Source organism: Lissotriton vulgaris, chromosome 11, assembly GCF_964263255.1.
Source record: "Lissotriton vulgaris chromosome 11, aLisVul1.2, whole genome shotgun sequence".
NCBI lineage: Eukaryota > Metazoa > Chordata > Amphibia > Caudata > Salamandridae > Lissotriton > Lissotriton vulgaris.
In genome coordinates this window covers 132,677,513-132,698,927 of record NC_141699.1, presented here as the reverse complement: position 1 = coordinate 132,698,927, position 21,415 = coordinate 132,677,513, and the positions used below count along the sequence as shown (strand labels likewise).

At 43.3% G+C, this 21,415-nt stretch overlaps 1 protein-coding gene across 1 annotated transcript in view; it reads left to right on the top strand.

Annotated features, from left to right (window-relative positions):
• Positions 1 to 21,415, top strand: part of DNAH10 (dynein axonemal heavy chain 10) — a 1,963,751-nt gene that overhangs the window by 1,422,851 nt on the left and 519,485 nt on the right. The window lies entirely within an intron of this gene.

Genomic DNA, 21,415 nt, shown 5'->3' with positions numbered 1-21,415 from the left:
TTATAATGCCACGGCTCCACACAGGACTCTGCGTGACGTCATTGGAGCCATAAGAAGCCCTTGTCGGCGTTCTGACTTTGGTTCCCTATTTCCTGCACCTTCGACGCATAATGTTTTTCTTAAGCTCTCTATAGTGTAGGTGCCTTGCAACATTTTTTCCAGGAAATCGCAACGTTGTTGCAGGATCAAAATGTCTCCTCCAAGGAAGTCTGTGGCCAAGCCCTGAGGGAATGTGAGGGTCAGATGTCGATTACTGATCCTCATGAAGATTGTCTTTGGTGCCATAGTTCGGACCAATACATTGATGCCTGTTCATCATGTCTGGAGATTAATCCGAAGGTGCTGAAAGAGAGGGAAGCAAAACTCTTCATGGCCAAGGCAAGGAAAGAGAAGAGTGGATGAGGTAAGTCTTGTCCTAGGTTGGAGTCACTGTCTCCTCATTCCTTGAAGTCATCAAAGAGGAAACATGAGAAAAAGCAGTGTCATGGTTCCCTGCGTCGATCTTCAAGAGATGACTGTCCGAGGCGGGTGTCCCCACATCTGAAGACTCGGGAAGATAGAGGTGAGGTGTCTCCGGTCCCACCTCCAGTAGCTGGTTCGCTGTCCCCCTCAAAACCAAGACCTTCGACCCCGCCTAGGCACCCTGAACCAACCAGAGGCAGCGATGGATCCAGTATCCCTCCAGTCCCACCACTGCCTATGCCTCCTTGACAGAAACAAGATTGTCCATCTTTCCCGACTCCAGCAGCCGATCCTTCACATTTTCAGCAGGGCGCTATAGTTGATGCCACTGAACATTGTTGCTGGTACTGGCTTCACCGATGCCTAGGTTGAAGAAGAGACATCTGTGTGTGTGTATATATGTATATATATATATATATATATATATATATATATATATATATATATATATATATATATATATTACCTACTGGCGGTCGCCAGTAGGTATATATAGTTAGGATTTTTTTGAATAGGGATTTTTGAAAATTCTATGTTGAATAACTTTGGCGTTGATGGACGGAATTGGCTGAAATTTTCAGGAAAATGGCACATTTTGTTTCTGAGCGTCCCCTGAAAGTTTGGGGGGGGGGGTTTCGTCAAGCGGGGGCCGAGAAAAAAGGGGGGGGTCCCAAAACGTGTTTTTAACATTGAGTTTTTCATAGGGCGGTTGGACTCACTTTTAGCTTGAACGGCTGAATGGCGAAAATTAACTTTGAAAAATATATATTGGGCTACATTGGGCTATATATATGTTAGAGCCCAAATGTAGCCCACTGTAGCCCAATGTAGCCCAAAGATGGCCACCAGAGACAAAAAAAACCAAATGTAGCCCAAATATCAGCCAGATGTAGCCCAACTATAGCCCAGTGACAGAATGTCCCAGAGTGTTCTAAAGAACAACTAGAGCGCTAACAGTCTTACTTATGACAAAAGTATGGCACACCTGAAGTCATCTTGATTGGAATAAAGTGTTAACACTTAAAACATTTAATTTGCAAAAGAACAAAATGAGGGGGTTCATTTTGCCATAGAAATTATGATTACTGCTGAAGAAAGAAAAATTAGGGCACATTTTGAGTGACTTCTCAAATCCTCTTATATTTCATTAAAAAAATTCTGATATGCAGTCTCCCAAGATGGCCACCATAGACAAAAGAGCCCAAATGTAGCCCAAATATCAGCCAGATGTAGCCCAACTATAGCCCAATGACAGAATGTCCCAGGGTGTTCTAAAGAACAACTAGAACGCTAACAGTCTTACTTATGACAAAAGTATGGCACACCTGAAGTCCTCTTGATTGGAATAAAGTGGTAACACTTAATACATTTAATTTGAAAAGGAACAAAATGAGGGGTTTCATTTTGCCATAGAAATGTTATATATTACCTACTGGCGGTCGCCAGTAGGTAAATATAGTTAGGATTTTTTTTAATAGGGATTTCTGAAAATTCTATGTTGAATAACTTTGGCGTTGATGGACGGAATTGGCTGAAATTTTCAGGAAAATGGCACATTTTGTTTCTTAGCGTCCCCTGAAAGTTTGGGGGGGGGGTTTCGTCAACCGGGGGCCGAGAAAAAAGGGGGTTCCCAAAACGTGTTTTTAACATTGAGTTTTCCATAGGGCGGTTGGACTCACTTTTAGCTCGAACGGCTGAATGGATTTCCACAAAACTTGGCAAAATTGTAGGGACTGGTAGCCCGATGTGCCTTTGCTATGTCTCAAGATATATGCTCCAGTGGTTTTTACGAAAATTAACTTTGAAAAATATATATTGGGCTACATTGGGCTATATGTATGTTAGAGCCCAAATGTAGCCCAATGTAGCCTAATGTAGCCCAAAGATGGCCAATGTTATATATTACCTACTGGCGGTCACCAGTAGGTATATATAGTTAGGATTTTTTGAATAGGGATTTCTGAAAATTCTATGTTGAATAACTTTGGCGTTGATGGACGGAATTGGCTGAAATTTTCAGGAAAATGGCACATTTTGTTTCTTAGCGTCCCCTGAAAGTTTGGGGGGGGGGGGTTTCGTCAACCGGGGGCCGAGAAAAAAGGGGGGTCCCAAAACGTGTTTTTAACATTGAGTTTTCCATAGGGCGGTTGGACTCACTTTTAGCTCGAACGGCTGAATGGATTTCCACAAAACTTGGCAAAATTGTAGGGACTGGTAGCCCGATGTGCCTTTGCTATGTCTCAAGATATATGCTCCAGTGGTTTTTACGACAATTAACTTTGAAAAATATATATTAGGCTACATTGGGCTATATGTATGTTAGAGCCCAAATGTAGCCCAATGTAGCCTAATGTAGCCCAAAGATGGCCACCAGAGACAAAAAAAACAAATGTAGCCCAAATATCAGCCAGATGTAGCCCAACTATCTTGATTGGAATAAAGTGTTAACACTTAAAACATTTAATTTGCAAAGGAACACAATGAGGGGGTTCATTTTGCCATAGAAATTATGATTAGTGTTGAAGAAAGAAAAATTAGGGCACATTTTGAGTGACTTCTCAAATCCTCTTATTTTTCATTTAAACAATTCTGATATGCTGTCTCCCAAGATGGCCACCAGAGACAAAACAGCCCAAATGTAGCCCAAATATCAGCCAGATGTAGCCCAACTATAGCCCAATGACAGAATGTCCCAGAGTGTTCTAAAGAACAACTAGAACCTTAACAGATGTTATAGCTGTTCTGATTGAGTTTGGCAATAAAGTTAGCTGCTTCTATTTCAGTGCCCTGCCATATGACAAACAGGTCATCTATATACCTGATCCAAGTATGTACCATTTTGAAGTCTTCTCTCAAGTTTTCATCTGCTCTGATTTCTTCTTCCCACTTGCCCAAAAAGAGATTAGCGAAGTTAGGAGAAAAAGCCGAGCCCATGGCCGCAAAATGGCGCGCACATTGGACAATTTTGACAGTTGTAAATGTCACTCAAAACCCCGTTTCTTTAAAAACCTTATGAATGTGAATATGGTTTTATCAAATGTAACAGCTCGGATAACTCGAGTACAAATGGGGTATCCATTCCATTATTATGAGCCATCATGTCTATAATGAACCATTGATTTTGAGTACACTTAACAATGGCCGCTATGATTTCCATGTGTATCATGTACTTTCTTTATGTTTATGGCACAATGTGATCGGTTTGTTTGCACTTTAAAACTGCTTCTCACTCTGGTTAGGTTAAACGTGTGAACAAGGCACCTCGGTGCTGAAACGCGTAGCGTGACTTTGGAAAATAAACCTTCACCAGCTGTACCACTTTGAGTGCGTGTGATACTTACTACGGTAAAACCTGCAACTTATTAAACTTTCCTCGGCGGTTGGGGGCCGCCGGGTTTTGACACGCCACCTGACAACGGGACCGGGATCCCAGAAACTAACCCTCTTGCAGTACTTGGATATATATGTATATATATATATATATATATAACACCTACTGGCGGTCACCAGTAGGTATATATAGTTAGGATTTTTTTGAATAGGGATTTCTGAAAATTCTATGTTGAATAACTTTGGCGTTGATGGTCGGAATTGGCTGAAATTTTCAGGAAAATGGCACATTTTGTTTCTGAGCGTCCCCTGAAAGTTTGGGGGGTTTCGTCAAGCGGGCCGAGAAAAAAGGGGGGTCCCAAAACGTGTTTTTAACATTGAGTTTTCCATCAGTGATGTCACTGACCATGTCTTGAATAATGTAATATGTGACATGATCAGCAGTGGATTGCGGGTGCGCGATATATAGTTAGTGCAACTAACTATATATGCGAATTTCAATGGTTTTGTGTGAGTAAAATAAGGTTTTGTAAATGCTAATTCCTAACTATATATGGTCTATAACCTATGTTTTTTTCAGTGAATTTTCAAGGTTTTGTAAATGCTAATTCCTAACTATATATGGTCTATAACCTATGGTTTTTTCAGTGAATGAATATATATATATATATATATATATATATATATATATATATATATATATATATATATATATATATATATATATATACTACTATTATAAAGAGAGAACACAAACCTTTGAGCCAGGTAAACTCACGAACCACAGCGTCAATACACACACCCGATACACCGTTGAAAATGTCAGGGTGTGCAGATTGACATAGGCTATAAAAAAAATTAAACATAAATGTAAAAATGTAAATAAAAAAAAGTAGTCCTCAGGAAGTAGCGCCGCCCGCGACGTAGCGCTGGCTGCGACGTAGCGCTGGCCACGACGTGCGTGATGACGAGGGGGAGCAGCGGACAGTAGCTTGGGGAGGAGCGGCGGACATGCGGGGAGGAGCGGCGGACAGGCGGCGAGGAGCAGTGACGAGCGGCGGTGAAGTCAGGAGCTCCGGCTCAGGTAAGTGAAAGGGACACGTAAAATGTCAGGGCGGGAGGGGGCCGGGGCGGGAGGTGGCTCCGGGACACCAACAATGTCTGGGCGGGAGGGGGAGGGGGGCGGTAGGTGGCTCCGGGACACGGACAATGTCGGGCCGGCGGGGGCCGGGGCCGGCGGAGGCCTGGGCGGGCGCTTGGACATGAAGCCTCATTGCCCCCGGACAACGTCGGTGCGGGCTGCTAGTATATATATATATATATATCCATACTAATATATTAAAGAGAGAGCCCAAACCTTTGAGGCGGGTAATCTCAGGAACCACAGCACCAATCACAACACCCAATACAGCGTTGAAAATGGCAGTTGCAGCAGAAGGACATAGGCTATGCAGACGCCCACCATATACATTTAAAAGGTAAAAGAACCATGCCAGCCAAGTAGTCCCTTGTGGGCGTGTCTGCGTTGTGCTGTGGGCGTGTGCTGGGGGCGTGACAAACGCTGGGGGCGCGTGGTACATTCCGCCCTTCATGCCATGTCTCATATTGGATGCTAATCCCACCCTGCTCCCTTTAAATACCCCTGCACCCCATAATCATAACCCACCCTTACTCCTTAAATACCACAACACCCTTAAACACTAACCCATCTTAACCCTATAAATATACCCTGTACCCCAAAACCCAAACCTATCCCTAAACCCTAAAAATACCCCTGTACCCCAAAACCCAAACCTAGCCCTGAACCCTATAAATACCCCTGTACCTCAAAACCCAAACCTACCCCTGAACCCTAAAATTACCCCTGTACCCCAAAACCCAAACCTAGCCCTAAACCCTAAAAATACCACTGTACCCCAAAACGTAAACCTACCCCTGAACCCTAAAATACCCCTGTACCCCAAAACCCAAACCTACCCCTGAACCCTAAAATACCCCTGTACGCCAAAACCCAAATCTAGCCCTGAACCCTAAAAATAACCCTGTACCCCAAAACCCAAACCTAGCCCTGAACCCTTAAAATACCCCTGTACCCCCAAACCTACCCCTGAACCCTAAAAATACCACTATACCCCAAAACCCTAACCTAGCCCTGAACCCTAAAAATACCCCTGTACCCCAAAACCCATACCTATCCCTAAACCTTAAAACTACCCCTGTACCCCATAACCCAAAACTATATCTGAACCCTTAAAATACCCAAACACCCCAAAACATATACCTCAGTACCCCAAAACATATACCCCTATACCCATACTTACCTTATCCAAACATTTAAAAAAACATGCTTTTACCATTCATGCATTTACAACGAATTTCGTTGTAAATGTATGCGTGGTAAAAGCATATAAAATGTAATGCCATGCTTCATAATGGCATTGCGGAGTCATGGTACTTTCGTAATGAAAGTATGTGGACTGAAGGTATGCGGAAAGAAAGTTATGGAATAATGGGTGTTTACCCTCCCCCGGTAAGTACATTGGTGGCACGGCGGCCCATATCTCCAGCCACATGCTCATATTTTTTCACCACCCATTTGAAAAATGCACAGGTCTCTCTCATTGATGGCCTTCCAAGATCTCGATCACTGAGATCTGGTCAAGATCCAGGTACCACAGATGATGACCAGGAAGAAGGAGAGATCACGGAACCTAGCAGAGAGTGGGACGATTATCTCATTCCGTCACCTTCTTCTCCTTCTCCGAAGCCTGTTGATTCTCCACCGGAGGACCTCGGTGGTTTTCATAACTTAATGGAGAGAGCTACTAAGAGATTTGCACTTAGCATGGCAGAGGATAAGGTGGAATGTTTCTTGTATGACTTCAAGGAACCCTATCGTAGGACAGTTCGATCCTTACCGATTGTAAGTCATCTTTGGGAGGAAGGCATGAAGGTCATGGAAGCGCCAGCTACAGTGACTCCGGTGCTCATCACATTGGACAAAAAAGATAAGGGGCCTTCAGACGCTCCAGCTTGTCTGTTGGGTCATCCTAAGCCGGACTCAGTTATTACCCAAGCAGCTCAGCAAAAATCAAGAAATCCGTCAGCTCCTATTATGGCACCTCAGCATAGAGAGGGTAGACGGCTGGACAATGTGGGGAAGAGATTTTCCTCTATGTCGGCCCGGTTAGTGAGAGCTGCGAATGCCCTGGCCATTCTAGGGAGGTACGATAGGCAAATGTGGTGCGACCTTTCACCTTACATAGACTATATACCAGAGATGGAGAAACAAGAAGCCAGAAAAATTCTGCAAGAGGGGGAGAGGACTTCGGCCGAAGTCATAGATTGCGCTATGGACATAGCGACCACAGCATTCAGATCTCTGGGAGGAGCTGCGGTACTATTCAGACAAGGATGGTTGAGGCCAACGGCATTTAGACCAGAGGTCCAGGATCCTATCAACGGTGAAGATCTATTTGGCAAGCATATAGATGATGCACTGCAGAGTATCATAAAAGATACGGATACAGCTAAGTTATTGGGAACTCTACAATACAGGAAAGTTCCTTTTCGAGGCTCTAAAGGTAGAGGTCAATCATCTTATGGGGGAGGATACCATCAGGGTCGATATTCCTCTTACTCCACCTCATCCCAGCCCTACCATCAGCAGTATACATAAACGCCAGTCAGGAGGTTACACAAAATCTACTTGGAGAGGTAAAGGAAGTCGTCAGGGGAAAAGACAACACCCGACGACAATGACAACCTTCTAATTCCGGCTACACCGATTCCTATGAGATCACGTGTTCCCCTAGGTGAATAGATTGCTCATTATTTTCAAAATTGGCAACAGATAACTACGGACCAATGGGTCCTCAACATTATTCAATTTGGCCACATTCTAGAATTTCTACAGAAACCCTCTTGTACACCGCCGATACATCAGAAGGTCAAGCATTACATCAGATGCGAGAGGAGATTCGGGCAATGCTCCGAAAGGGAGCAATAGAACGGAATCGAACTCCCAGAGGGGAAGGGGGTTTTGCTCCCGCTTTTTTCTCGACAAGAAAAACATCCTTCAATGGCGTCCTATTCTAGACCTCAGATCCCTAAACACCTATCTCACGAAGCAATCTTTCAGAATGGTTTCTCTGCAAGACATCCTTCTACTATTGAATCCAGGAGACCATATGACCATACTAGACCTACAGGATGCGTACTTTCATATCCCCATCCATCCTTCACAGAAGCAGTACCTTCGGTTCATAGTAGCCCTTCGGCCTGAAATCAGCCCCAAGAATTTTTACAAAATGCCTGGCTCCAGTGGCTGCGGTTCTAAGGAGACAGAAACACCAAGTAATTCCTTACCTCGATTACTGGCTAGTCAAGGCACCATCAGCAGCATTAGCCTGAGCATCAACAAAGGCTTGCGTGGAGTTGTTTCCCAGTCTTGGTTTGACTCTACACGAAGAAAAGTCATCCCTTCAACCAACGAAAATTATTACTTTTTTAGGGGCAATACTGGATACGGATAGAAATAAGGCATTCCACTCCAAAGAAAGATAGCTGCAGATTATGTCTCTCTTCCAAGACTTTACAAAAAGAAAGTGTCTTTCAGTACGCAAGTACAAGTTATTACTGGGAACAATGTCATCTTGCATTCCCCTCGTACCTTACTGCAGATTAAGAATGCGTCCGTTGCAAGAGCAACTAGATCTGCAATGGTGTCAAGCGGAGGGATCCTTTGAGGTTGTTGTCCAAGTCACGCCGGACATGATTCAAGCAGCAACATGGTGGACCACAAAACGGAATGTCTTGCAGGGTCTTTCATTCCTTACAGTGCCAGCCCCATTGATAATGACAACAGATGCATCCCTGGAAGGATGTGGGGGGCGTTCCTTCAAGACCTACAAGTCAGCGGTCGCTGGAAGTTGCATGAGCAACAACTACACATGAACTTACTAGAACTCGGAGCAGTCCACTTCGCATTGCTAGCTTTCCTGCCAAGGATAAGAGGGTCATCTGTGTTGATAAGAGCGGACAACACAATTGCAATGCACTACTTAAACAAGCAGGGAGGAATAAGGTCACTCTCCCTCTCTCAGGAAGCCCAGGACATATGGGAATGGGCGCTATGACACGGGATATCCATAACAGCAGAACATCTCCAAGGGTTTCAAAACATCAAGGCGAATACTCTCAACAGGCTCAAGTCTTCCTACCACGAGTGGGGGTTGGACCAGAGGGTCCTGAACAACATTTTTCAAAGATGGGGAGAACCGACAGTAGACAGCAGAGAACAGGAAATTCTGGTTCTTCGCTAGCTGGCTTCCCCAGCGGGGATCTTGGGGGAATATGTTTTCGATGGCATGGTCAGGCGTCTTTGCCTACGACTTTCCTCCAATTCCCCTGCTGCCACGAGTGCTTGCGAAGATCAAGAAAGAACCATGTAGACTAATCCTGATAGCCCCTTTGTAGCCAAGACAACACTGGTTCACAAAGCTTCTGCTGCTATCGGAGGTCCGTCCGATTCGCCTCCAACCAATACCATCGCTTCTGATGATGTCCCAGGGTCAAGTGTTCCATCCGGACCCGAAATCCTTGCGCTTGGTGGCCTATCTCCTGAGCACTGTGAATTTCAGCATTTAAACATCTCAAAAGAATGTAAAGACATCCTCTCAAAGGCTAGGGCGGATAGTTCAAACAAAACCTACAGAATGAAGTGGAAGAGATTTTGTCTCTGGTGTCAAAGAAGTAACATTCATCCTTTGAATTCGGCACCTCATGAGATTATTCCATACATCTTGTGTTTAGCCAAGTCAGGTTTGGCTCAGGCATCTATAAAAGTACATTTACCTGCAATATCACGCTACAGAAGGACTGCCTCAGGACCATTCTTATGGTCGGCAAGAATTGTTAAACAATTCATGAAGGAGTTGTTCAGAGTTTTTCCTCCAATTAAAGCCTCCCCCACCTCTTTGGCGTTTGAACATAGTCCTTTCACAATTAATGAAGCAGCCCTTCGAGCCTATACCCAGGGCAGATCTCAAATTACTATTGTGGAAGGTGGCGCTTCTCATTGCTCTAACTTCGGCCAGAAGAGTAGGGGATTTACAGGCTCTCACAATTCAAGACCCTTTTCTGCAGTTTAAAGAGGACAGGATGATTCTCAGAACTAATCCAAAATTTATCCCAAAAGTACCAACTGACTCATTTGAATGAGCCATTAGTTCTAAAACGTTTCTTTCCACAACCAACAACAGCAGCAGAAAGAGTTCTACATTCACTGGACGTCCAGCGATGTCTCAAATTCTATTTAAAGAGACAAAACACTTTTGCATGTCTTCACAGCTTTTTGTCGCTTTCAGCGCACCCAGGAAGGGCTAGCCTTTATCGAAACGTGGGATTGCCAGATGGATTTCCAGTGCTATAGTATATTGTCACCAAGCTGCTGGAAAACCTCTGAACGCACGACTTCGTGCTCATTCAACGAGAGCAGTGTCCACCCCCATTGCGTTATTTGCAGGAGTGCCGATCCAGGATATGTGCAGGGAAGCGGCCTGGTGTTCTACGCACACCTTCACTAGGCACTACTGCTTGGAAGCAGCCGCAGAGACAGATGTGGCGGTGGGAGAAGCGGTGCTGAGAAACATTATCGGTGAGCCCTCTTTACATCCCTCCGTCCTTTTGTCTTTGTTACAAATGCACATTTTTTCTATTGTTATGTTTGGTCACGGTGATTGCAATATTGATATGCAGAATTCTAAAATAACTATGTACAGGATAAGGCTGTATTAAGTGTTAAGTAACTATGAAAAGAAAAAAAAGTGCTTTATGCTACTGCTCGCTCTTCTGATTCAGGCATGTGAATCTATGAAAGCTCCAATACTGGAGTAAGAAAACAAGTCACTTACCTGAAACTGTAGTTCTCCAGTATTGGAAGCTTTCATAGATTCACCTGCGACCCACCCTCCCCCCCTGAGAAGCTCTCCTTGGATTTAGCACGAAGTGTGTTTTTATGCCAAAGTACGCGAAAATCTGAGGAGCAAAAGGTTCTTCTAGAAGGTGAGGTGCTCTGATTGGTTCAGGGAAAGGTTTGGTCTCCGTGTTCAGGGAAAGGTTTGGTAGCCGTGTGGATGAAGCACAGCCGTCTGAAACTGAACTCAGACAAAACAGAAGTCCTTATCTTAGGTACCTCCCCCTCCGCCTGGGATGACTCTTGGTGGCCAGAGGCCCTTGGAAAAGCACCTATCCCGACGGACGACGCACGGAACCTGGGCGTCATCCTGGACTCCTCACTCTCTATGAACAGACAAGTCAACGCCGTTTCATCATCTTGCTTCAACATTCTTCGCATGCTCAAAAAAACATTTCGCTGGATCCCCACCGAAACTAGAAAAACAGTCACCCACGCACTGGTCACGAGCCGCCTGGACTACGGAAACACCCTATACGCCGGTACCACCGCAAAACTCCAGAAAAAACTCCAACGCATCTAGAACGCTTCAGCCAGACTCATACTAGACATCCTGCGTAAAGACCACATCTCTGGTCACCTGAAAAACCTCCACTGGCTCCCCGTCATAAAACCTAACCCACGCACACAAAGCACTTTACGAACTTGGACCCGAATGCCTCAACGCACAACTTTCCTTCTACACCCCCTCTCGCCATCTACGATCCTCCAACCAAGCCCTTGCTACTGTACCTCGCATCAACAAAACCACCATGGGAGGTAGATCCTTCTCCTACCTGGCAGCTAAAACCTGGAACTCACTTCCTACTCACCTTCGCCTCACTCAGAACCACCTAGCATTCAGAAAGCAACTTAAAACTTGGTTATTTGACAAGTAATTCTCCACACTTCTTCAAGCGCCTTGAGACCCTCTGGGTATGTAGCGCGCTATATAAATCTCTTGACTTGACTTGACTTGACTTGACTTTTACATAACAAGGGTTATGGTTTGCTAAAGGGAAATGGGCCTAGGCCTCTTTTCAGTTTGCCATACTACTAAGCATTACTTTTTTATGTACCGGAGGTTCCCGTCTCGATGACGGGGAATGATTTAGGCATGTGAATCTATGAAAGCTTCCAATACTGGAGAACTACAGTTACAGGTAAGTAACTTGTTTTCTTCACCATAAAGTGAGTCGTATTGATGAAATTATACGAACTGCTCAGGCTTTAGTAAAGGAATGCGATTCGGAAGCCCATGGTGATATGAATATGATCAATAAATGGAATTTTATTACAATGTCCCTTTTGGGAAAATTTGTAGCCGGCAAGACTAAGAGAATGAATACTCATTTAAATATCAAAAAATATGGTTCCCCGCCAAATTACAAAAGTTAAAGAAACTACTCAATAGAGCTGTCCAGGTGGCATATGCACAAAGATTTTGCCAGTCCCATTCTGTGTATAAAGAAAATTTGAAGGAACTTCGGAAGACCTATAAACAAGAAGTTTGGAAATCTAAACTTAAATACCAAGCCGGGTTATGGAATAGTTTATTATCTGCCTAAAAACAAAATAATGCAAAAAAAGTCTGGGCAGTTATTAACAAGCTTGAAAGAGGAAGTTGTAGGGCTTTTTCTGTAAATATAAAAGAAAACAGTTTGGTTATGTTTATAACTAATTTGTATGTTATGTCGGGTCAGGGGGAAAAACCTATTGGTACAATGGAAAGAGGTAAGGGGAATATAATATTATTTAAAAATGTGGGGAATGGTGAGTATCTGGGTTTGAACTCCATTGACCATCATATTGAGTGTCCGGATTTGAACTCCATTGACCATCTAATTGATTCCAGCTTTGACTTAAATTTTGATCTAGAAATCCCTAGTCTTGACCAAGTACGGACCCTGTTAAGAGGGCTTCGAGCAAATAGGACCCTGGGATCTGATGGGTTACCAAATGCCCTGTTCCGCGCAAATGGTGATATGTGGGCAGGTATTCTACATCGTCTTTTCGTGAAAGTTTTGATTATGGGAATGGTCCCAGAATCTTGGCAAGGCAGTATGGTGCAACCTATTTATAAGAGCAGCCCAGTGGCTAATCCTGCTAACTATCGATTGATTTTGCTTACTGATGTCGATGCAAAGGTGTTTGCCTCAACTCTTTTGATAGAATTGGAAGATTGGGCTACACTGGAGGGCATAATACCATTCAATCAGACTGGTTTTCCGAAAGGAATTTTATGGAAAAAATTGGTAGTCCGTGGCATCTCGAGGAAATTGTTGATATATGCTATAATTTTTTTGTATACTAATACCTGGGTCCAAGTCAAGTTGGGTGATGGCAACTCCTTATCAAGGAAAATAAGAACAATATAATGGTCTAAAGCAGGGATGTGTTCTTGCCCCCTGTCTATTTAATTTATTTTTATCAGATCTTTCCCAATATTTGGATGTGGAAAAAGGCCATGTTCCTAGGATGGGGGGGGGGGAGAAAATTAGTTATCTTCAGTATGCCGGATGATACTATTCTTGTGAGTCATACCCCTATCGGCTTACAAAGACTTATTACCGCCTTTGACGACTACTCCCAACAGAATGGCCTGGAATTGAATGTCAAAAAAACTAAAGTAATGAAAGTTGGTGTAGCAAAACAGAAATGTAATAACTGGAAGGTAAGAGCAGGTACAATTGATACTGTTAAGACATATAGATACCTAGGGGTGGTGTTTGACAACCGTGTAACTTTTAAATTTGATGTTAAGGATCTGAGGGTTAAGGCTGTGACTCTGATACATGCTTTTACATGTCTTAAAAAGTCATTGAACTGCCAATCATATGATTTTATTCTTAAAGTAATCAAAGCTAAATTACAACCAACTCTCATATATGGTTCTCCTATTACTAGAGGGAAAGACTTGAAAATACTTGACCTATTGGCGGTTAAGGTTTTTAAAGCAACCTTTGGGATTGCTAAATCAGTGTGGCAAGCAGGAATAAGAATGGAGTTTGGTCTCCAGAGACAGAGCCTGGTATCAAAGGAGCATTTTTAAAATGCATGGTAACATTGTCTGTATCGGACCCATCATTCTTGGGGAACATTTGCTGGCAAGAAATAGAAAGCTCTGTCTATGCGGCTCAATGGAGATCTTATATTTTAACCTCCCTAAGAGACATCGGCCTGCAAATTGCACTACAAGACCTGAAAATGCCCAATTATATTTTAATTTTTAAAAAAACGTATTAAAACAGAATCATTTAAACTAGATAAAATTGATTAAAAATTAGGCATGGTATGTGATTAATTCATAGCAATCACTACGTTTTCAGCCATATTTGAATGTTTTTTTCTCAGCAAAGTTTAAAAATATGTTTTTAAGACTGCGTATGGGATTAAACCCAACAAAGGAGGGCACACAATCATGGATTAAGCATTGGCCGGACTCTAATTGTAGACTTTGTTGTTGGCCACAGGAAACCCTAGTCCATATAGTGTGTGTGTGCCCTAAGTTGATCAAGCTTCGACGTAAAGTTTTGAGACCTTATTTTTTGAAGAGCGCGGTTAGATCTGCTTGTCAGGCATTAATCATGTCCTTATCTGGGGAATCAATTTCGTTGTTGTCATTTAGTAAAATTTTTAATGGCGGTTGAAATTTTTTTTGATACAACAAGGTATATCTCCAGTACTATCTGGCATACTGGTATTATTACTTAATAATAATGCCATAAGGGATTCTAAAAACAAACTTGCTATTACTATTGTGAATTGACGTATTTTATGTTTGACTTAATGTGATGGTTAGTGTAATAATTGCATATTAGCACTTTATAGAAAAATGATGCACTTTATTATCACCTTAATATGATGGTTATGGCAATAAATGTACATTAGAGCATTGAAATGTAATTTATACATGAAATGTACATGAGAAAACTTTGGTCTCACAGATTTTTTATTTTTCCTTTTTTTGGGGGAAATGTATATGGAAAGGTATGCTATGCATTACGTTACTTTTAAAAATATAAAATGTGCAATATTATCTTGTAATTATTGATGCTATGTGAATGGATCTTATCCTTTTGCTAAGTTTTAAAATTGTATATATCAGATAGTTTTTGTGATTGCAATGATTTTAATATATATATATATATATATATAGAGAGAGAGAGAGAGTCGTATTGTCCCCTTGATTACTGGAGAATACGCATAGGCGGACATTTACGCATACGCATATTTGGACACTTAGTAATATTAAAAACATCTGCCCATACTATCGAAATGTCTGAAACAAATTTCCCCATCTCGTGGATTATGCCAATTGGAGGTGCTGAAAAAAAATTAAAATACAAATTTATTAAAAGAATATTAAGCCCCTTAGGCAATTTAAAATGTATACCTTGATAACCTGACCTTGATTCCAATATTTTCACACCCAAATTCTTAATGGAACATGCCACAGACACGGCTAGACCACCCTTTCTTCTTTCTGGTGCTGACGGCGTTGCTTCTGATGGATACATCTGCCTGTGGATTCCTCACCTTATGAATATCCCCTGTGCCAGCATTCCGCGGAAATTTTTCATCATAGCAACATGGCTCCGGACGCGGCTCCGCATGACATCACCGGAGCCATACGAAGCCCATGTCGGTGTCATGACGTCAGTTCCCTTTTTTCCACGCTGTCCAAGCTAAAGTGTTTTTTGTGGGACTCTCCATACTTCGTTGGATACTTTGTTATTTTGATTATATCTCTTCCTCTCTATGTCATGTCTGCTCCGAGGAAGTCAGGGTTTAAACCTTGCCGAGAATGCGGTAAACATATGTCGATTACTGACCCGCATGAGGACTGCCTTTGGTGTTTGTCTTCGGGCCAGGACGTCGAGGGTTGCTCATCATGGAGGAAGATGAACCCGAAAGCGTTAAAGGAGCGGGAAGCCAAACTCTACATGGCAAAGGCGAAAAAAGACAAAAGGAGTCGAAAAAGATCAAAGTCTAGTTCATCGGCGTTGCACAACTCCAAGACGAAGCATAAGAAGAAAAGGAGACCTGCTTCTCGACGTCGTTCTTCAAAGCCGGTAGAGTGGAGGTCGCCTTCACCTGCTCCTCGACTTCGAGAAAAAGACTTTGTTTCTCCTTCGCCTTCGATGTCTCCTCAGGGGACTCCAGCTCATTCTCCTTCTTATGAGGTTACTACAGAGCAGGCATCAACGCCGAGATTCTCTCCATCGAATCCGGTTGGTGATGATGAGGTTCCTTCTTCTCCGGCTGTTCCTCCTGTAACTCCAGTGGCTCTGACACCAGAGGCACCTCGATCGGAACCGGCTGTTTGCTTTCAGTTTTTGACACCAGGTGCTGATCCTTTGCATTTTTAAATGCGATGTATGGTGTTTTCACCAGGGCCTCGTACCCCTCTGGAGCACCTTCGGGTCCCAAGGATCCGGTGGCTTATAATTTGGGTGTGCCTCATCAGTATCCTCAGGCCCCCTATATGCCGTTTATGCCAGCAACGTCATCCTGGTCTTTTCCGGCTCTGAGGATGTCGACGCCGTATGGGCAGTCTCGGGCTCCATTCTGTGAAGCCTCTCGGATTCGCACGGCGCCGCTTATGGATCCACCTTCTATATGTTCCCGAAGCCGTCGACGCCGCGTGTGGCACCGCCGATGCCGCAACCGAAAATGCGCTCGAGAAGAGATGCGCAGAGGTTACTGGAAGAAGAGCAGTACTGGGATGAAGAGAGAGAGTAAGGTGAAGTGTATGACACAGAGGATGCTTTTGAAGACTTGTGTGAAACAAGTGGATTTGCACTTCCCCAGAGTGGGAGTTTGTTTCCCAAAAGGCTTCTCCCTCTAAGGATATTGCACCATATCACACAGTTATTAGGAAGGCTGCAGAACTTTTAGACTTGCAGCTTCCTGTAGCAGAGTATAAACCTAATATTCTCACCGAAGTGATTCATTCTCCATCTTCGGTGGTTGAGCCTCTTCTACCGTTAAATGATGCTCTAACTGAGCCGATACTTGAGGTGTGGACCAATCCCCTTTTAGCACCTGCAGTTTCGGGGCGGTCTCAAGGAGATATAGACCTGCTCCAGGAGATCCAGTTTTCCTATCCTCTCACCCTCATCCTGAAAGTCTGGTGATGCAGGCTTCTTGCTCGAAGCAGTCAACAGGGGCGTTTTTGCAGGCCCCCCAGGAACTCTAAAAAGCTGGAGCAGTCTGCGAAAAAAGGGTTTTTCTTCAGCCAGTATGTCTTTAAAATCTACCAACGCCACTTGTCTCTTGGGCAGGTATATTCATGCCTTGATGGACTCTCTGAAACAGCTTCTACCTAAGTTGTCAGAGGAGGACAAGGGGAATCTGAGTGAGGTGTTGGTGGATGCTTAAGCGGCTGCTCACCAGGTTATCCAGTCTGGTCTGGATACAGCGGATTCTGTTGCCAGGGTCATGGGCTCGTTTTTTGCAACAAGGAGGCATGCTTGGTTGAAATCTTCAGGATTCTCTCCTAATGTGCAGACTGCTCTTATTGATTTGCCATTTGATGGTTCTAAGCTTTTTGGTGAAAAGGCAGACTCTGCCCTTCAGAGATTCAAGGATAGTAAAGCAACTGCAGGGTCTTTGGGTTTGCAGACTCAAACAAGAGGCTATGAGTATAAAAGATACAGTGGATTTGAGAAGTCTTTTGTGGATCCAGACAGCCTCAGCAACATCAGCAGCAGCAAAACCCCTCGTATAAGGCTATAGGGGTAAAGGCAGAGGTCACCTTTGTGGAGCCGGATGTCAACCCTCTTCCTCCTCCTCTTCTACCTTCCCAACCCCTCCCGGTAATGCAGGAAAGCAGCCCTAGATCCGCCACCCTCGATCATGTGGGTCCTGTGGGAGGCCGGCTTACCCATTTTCTATAAGACTGGAGATTATTAACTTCGGACCTTTGAGTACTAGCTCTTGTAGAAAATGGGTATGCTCTTCCTTTCAGGGAATTTCTCCCTCCTTACCCTCCTTGTCAGGGGTTTTGCAGGGAGGATCATTTTGCTTCTCCTTCAAAAGGAGGTGCTTACCCTGTTACAGAAAGGTGTGACAGAGATGGTTAGGGAGCAGGAAAGGGGTCAGGGGTGCTACTCCCGGTATTTCCCAAAGCCCATGTCTCCTGGCAACACACAATGTCAAAATTAGCTAACAAAAAAGACAACTAGTCCTCGTTGTTACGTTTCTTGATTCCCGCAATATTCCATGACATAAACTGCATACCTCAACAGTCAAGCAAAATGTTTGGATTTTTGGGATTTGCCTCATGGGCTGAATTAACTACTGCACCTGCATTTTTCCCTGTATACAGACAATCATTATCCTCTAGTCTGGAGAGGGACCCCAAACGGGTTGTTTAAGGCTAAATGGAAATTCGGCCGGTATCGAGTTTGCGTTTGGGTGGAACCATGGTCATGATAAAGCTGACACTTGTGGCTCAACTGTCTACCTCTTCTATGATGCCAAGAGCTCTCTTGGGGTATTTTGTTCCTCATGTGGATACCTCCCATATTGCCAGGTTCCTAGACAGCCAAAGCCTCGTTACTTTAGGGTATGTTAATAGTTGTTATACTTCACTTCTGGCTTAGGGTCTTCATGGCCAATCCTGTTTTTAAAGGCGTCCTGACTGAATATGGTATACCTCAGCCATAATTATGGGAATTGTGAGTCTATGTGATGAAGAGTGAATTACAAATTTTGCCTTTAGAGATGGAATATGAGCACATCCTCAGATCCCAGAGTTTGTGTTTGCATCACCAGGAACTCAACATGTTCATGAATACAACTACTTGGGCCATAAGACAATGAAATCACTAGTATAAACCCTCTGTGTTTCACATGTCCTTATCATTTACAATCGATCCCAAAGATGGCCTTCCTTCCCAGTTTGGGACATGTGGTTTGGCGGACAATTTTACTGCTTCTCACAAATTAACCCAGTGGATGTGTACTCCATTTGCTTGAGCACCAAACCATCCACCCAAACTCCTCCAGACCAATGTGGTCCCTAAGGAGTCCAATGCAAGGGTCCACATCTTTTGGACTCGACTTTAGCATCTCAGAGTCCATTTGCAGTTTAGTTATGATTGATCAGCGTTGTCTCCTCCCACAAAGGAAGCTAATAAGAAACCTCTGCTGGCTCCTTAGGTTGTTAATGTTGAAGAATGCTTTCTTAAATATGTTTAATTATTCCTGAACTCACATGATAGTGATGAAGCATATTTGTGCATGTTTGCATTGGCTGCAGAATTCAATGCCAAATGATATATTCGATCATATAATTTTTGATGTCTTCATAGCTAAAGAAGACGTTACCGCTTATTGTCATTGCTTCCATATTAATCTCATTGACAGGATTATTTCAAGATCTTGAAACTAAATTTAAATAAAAAAAATTTTCAGGAAAAGATCAAGCCTTACAAGATTTCCCTGTTGATATGATGTGCTTGGAAATGCAGGACGCATTTCAATAATCGGACTGTGGGAGGCCCTGAGTCTGGTGTTTCTGAATGTACGCACATTACGCAAAAGTAGCTTTCATCTCTGTACTGCCTGCCAATTTTCCAATGGCAAGGCTAATGGCGGCCAGGCTATCTGAAGTATGACTCTGCAAAAATACAAGTGTAGCGATCAGGTGCAAAGAGGGCTCCTGCATTAGGGTTATGCATGCCGTATTGAATCAACCCCTATATTACAAGCATCAGAATCAATTTCTACAATTAACATTATAATGTCAGAGGAAACATTTTTATTAAAGATTTTTTGCAATCTAACCAGGTGCCCAGCTGTAATGTTACCTAATCAACATCATGTTCCAGGTCTTCATCCATTAGGCTCACACTCATACCATTTACCATGCCTTCTACATATTTCATTTTCCCTGCTTTACCTGATAACAGTGAAAGTGTCATCCTCCTGAGTGACACCAGCTACAGCAGTCATGAGATGTAAGCATGGTAAGGTATTGTTAACAGTAATGAAAATTTGAATTAAACTAGGATAGGAGGATAGAGTCTAGTGCATTACTACAGGGATGTGAGCAGGCTGACGAGCAATCTGAGTTTTTACCATAGCTGTCTTTCCAACTATATTCTTCTTGAATAGTGGAGAAGTGTGGCTCACTGGTTAGAGGAGGCAGACCTGGAAGCAGAGGTCAGCCCGGGACCAGGGTTCAATTCCCGGCTCGGCGGGGTCTTGAGTCCTAAAATGTCCATGGACTCGACAATTCTCGCTCCGGTGCCTACTCGATTCACGGGTTCACACTCTGCGACTCTGGGCAATAGCTTGCTTAATCTCCACAACGGCCCCTCGCGGCGGGATGCCTGGCTTTCACCTTGCGGATACCCTGCCGGGGTTATCTCACAGGGAATACCAGGACGGGTTCCCTAAGCAAGCGCTTAGAAACCGCTCGGTGATTTGCGCTATATAAATTCCTGTACATTTACATAGAGGGTCGCTTCACATTTTTCCCCACCATGAGCATTATATAGATACTTGCTTCTCCAGTGTACTGTTCAAAATTAGATTTCCAAGTAAAAATTTTAAACAATTAGGAAACTAAGGGCTGATTGAGATGTTAAGGGAAAGGGTACTTGAATACCCTTTCTACCAACCTGAAGGCCCACTGTCTCATTTAGAGTTGGGTAGACCTCCAATGTGTAAACGGTAACGATTACTCTATCTCCACCGCGTACATACACTTCTGATGGCCCGACGGAGTACCAGTTGTCGGAACTTTGGCCATGTGTCCACCTGCCCTAATCCAGCTGTGGGGTACTTGTTTTTAAAATAAATAAAAAAGTTGTCTGTTTGACTGACTGCTCCCTCATGTTGAGCCGTCTGTTATACTTACAATGCACTTCCGGAAACCGTAGTAACGGTAGTTCCTGGAACTACAAGAGAAGTCCGCAGGAGCATCAGACATCTCGAAATACAGCGGGTGGAGTACCCTCACCATGGCTGGAGTAAAGTACCCCCCAAAGGGACAGTAATTACTCCATCCGCCTAGATTTAAATCAGCCCCTGGATACTTAATTCTACAGTAATTAAAATAACTTAGAAATCCTGCCTATGTCCCACTGTGCTGTCTCTGACACATTGCTGCTTAATAAGCTCAGCCATAGACAGTGGGAGGTGTGAGCTAATCTGAAGTCATGCACCCAATCATCATTATCATTATAATACCTTATTTGGGCTATTCACCCATAAAAGTACATAAAATACATACATACATTTAATTCAAAATCCAAAGTACGTAATTGAATTCATTCAGATTAGCACATATGCAGATTACTTAATTTAATATAAAAACGCTTATATCAGGTTTCCTACTCCTAATAGTAAAACTGGAACATAGTGTCTAAATAAATATTTCTAAAAACATTAACACTAAAGTAAATGGAAAACATCATAGTTCTAGCATTTCAGAAACCAGGGCGCTAAGGAGGTGATCCTAATAGGAAAGCTATCCTTGCTAATCATTGTAAGACCTTACTTCTGATGATCCAACTCCAATAAAGATACTTCAGATTGCAGAGGCAAGATCTACACCCCACTTACAAGTACCAACGGAGCCAGCATGTTTCTTTACATGTCAAGTAAACTTCAAACTAACAGTGTTTCAAAAAAATGTAGTTGCTTTTTCAA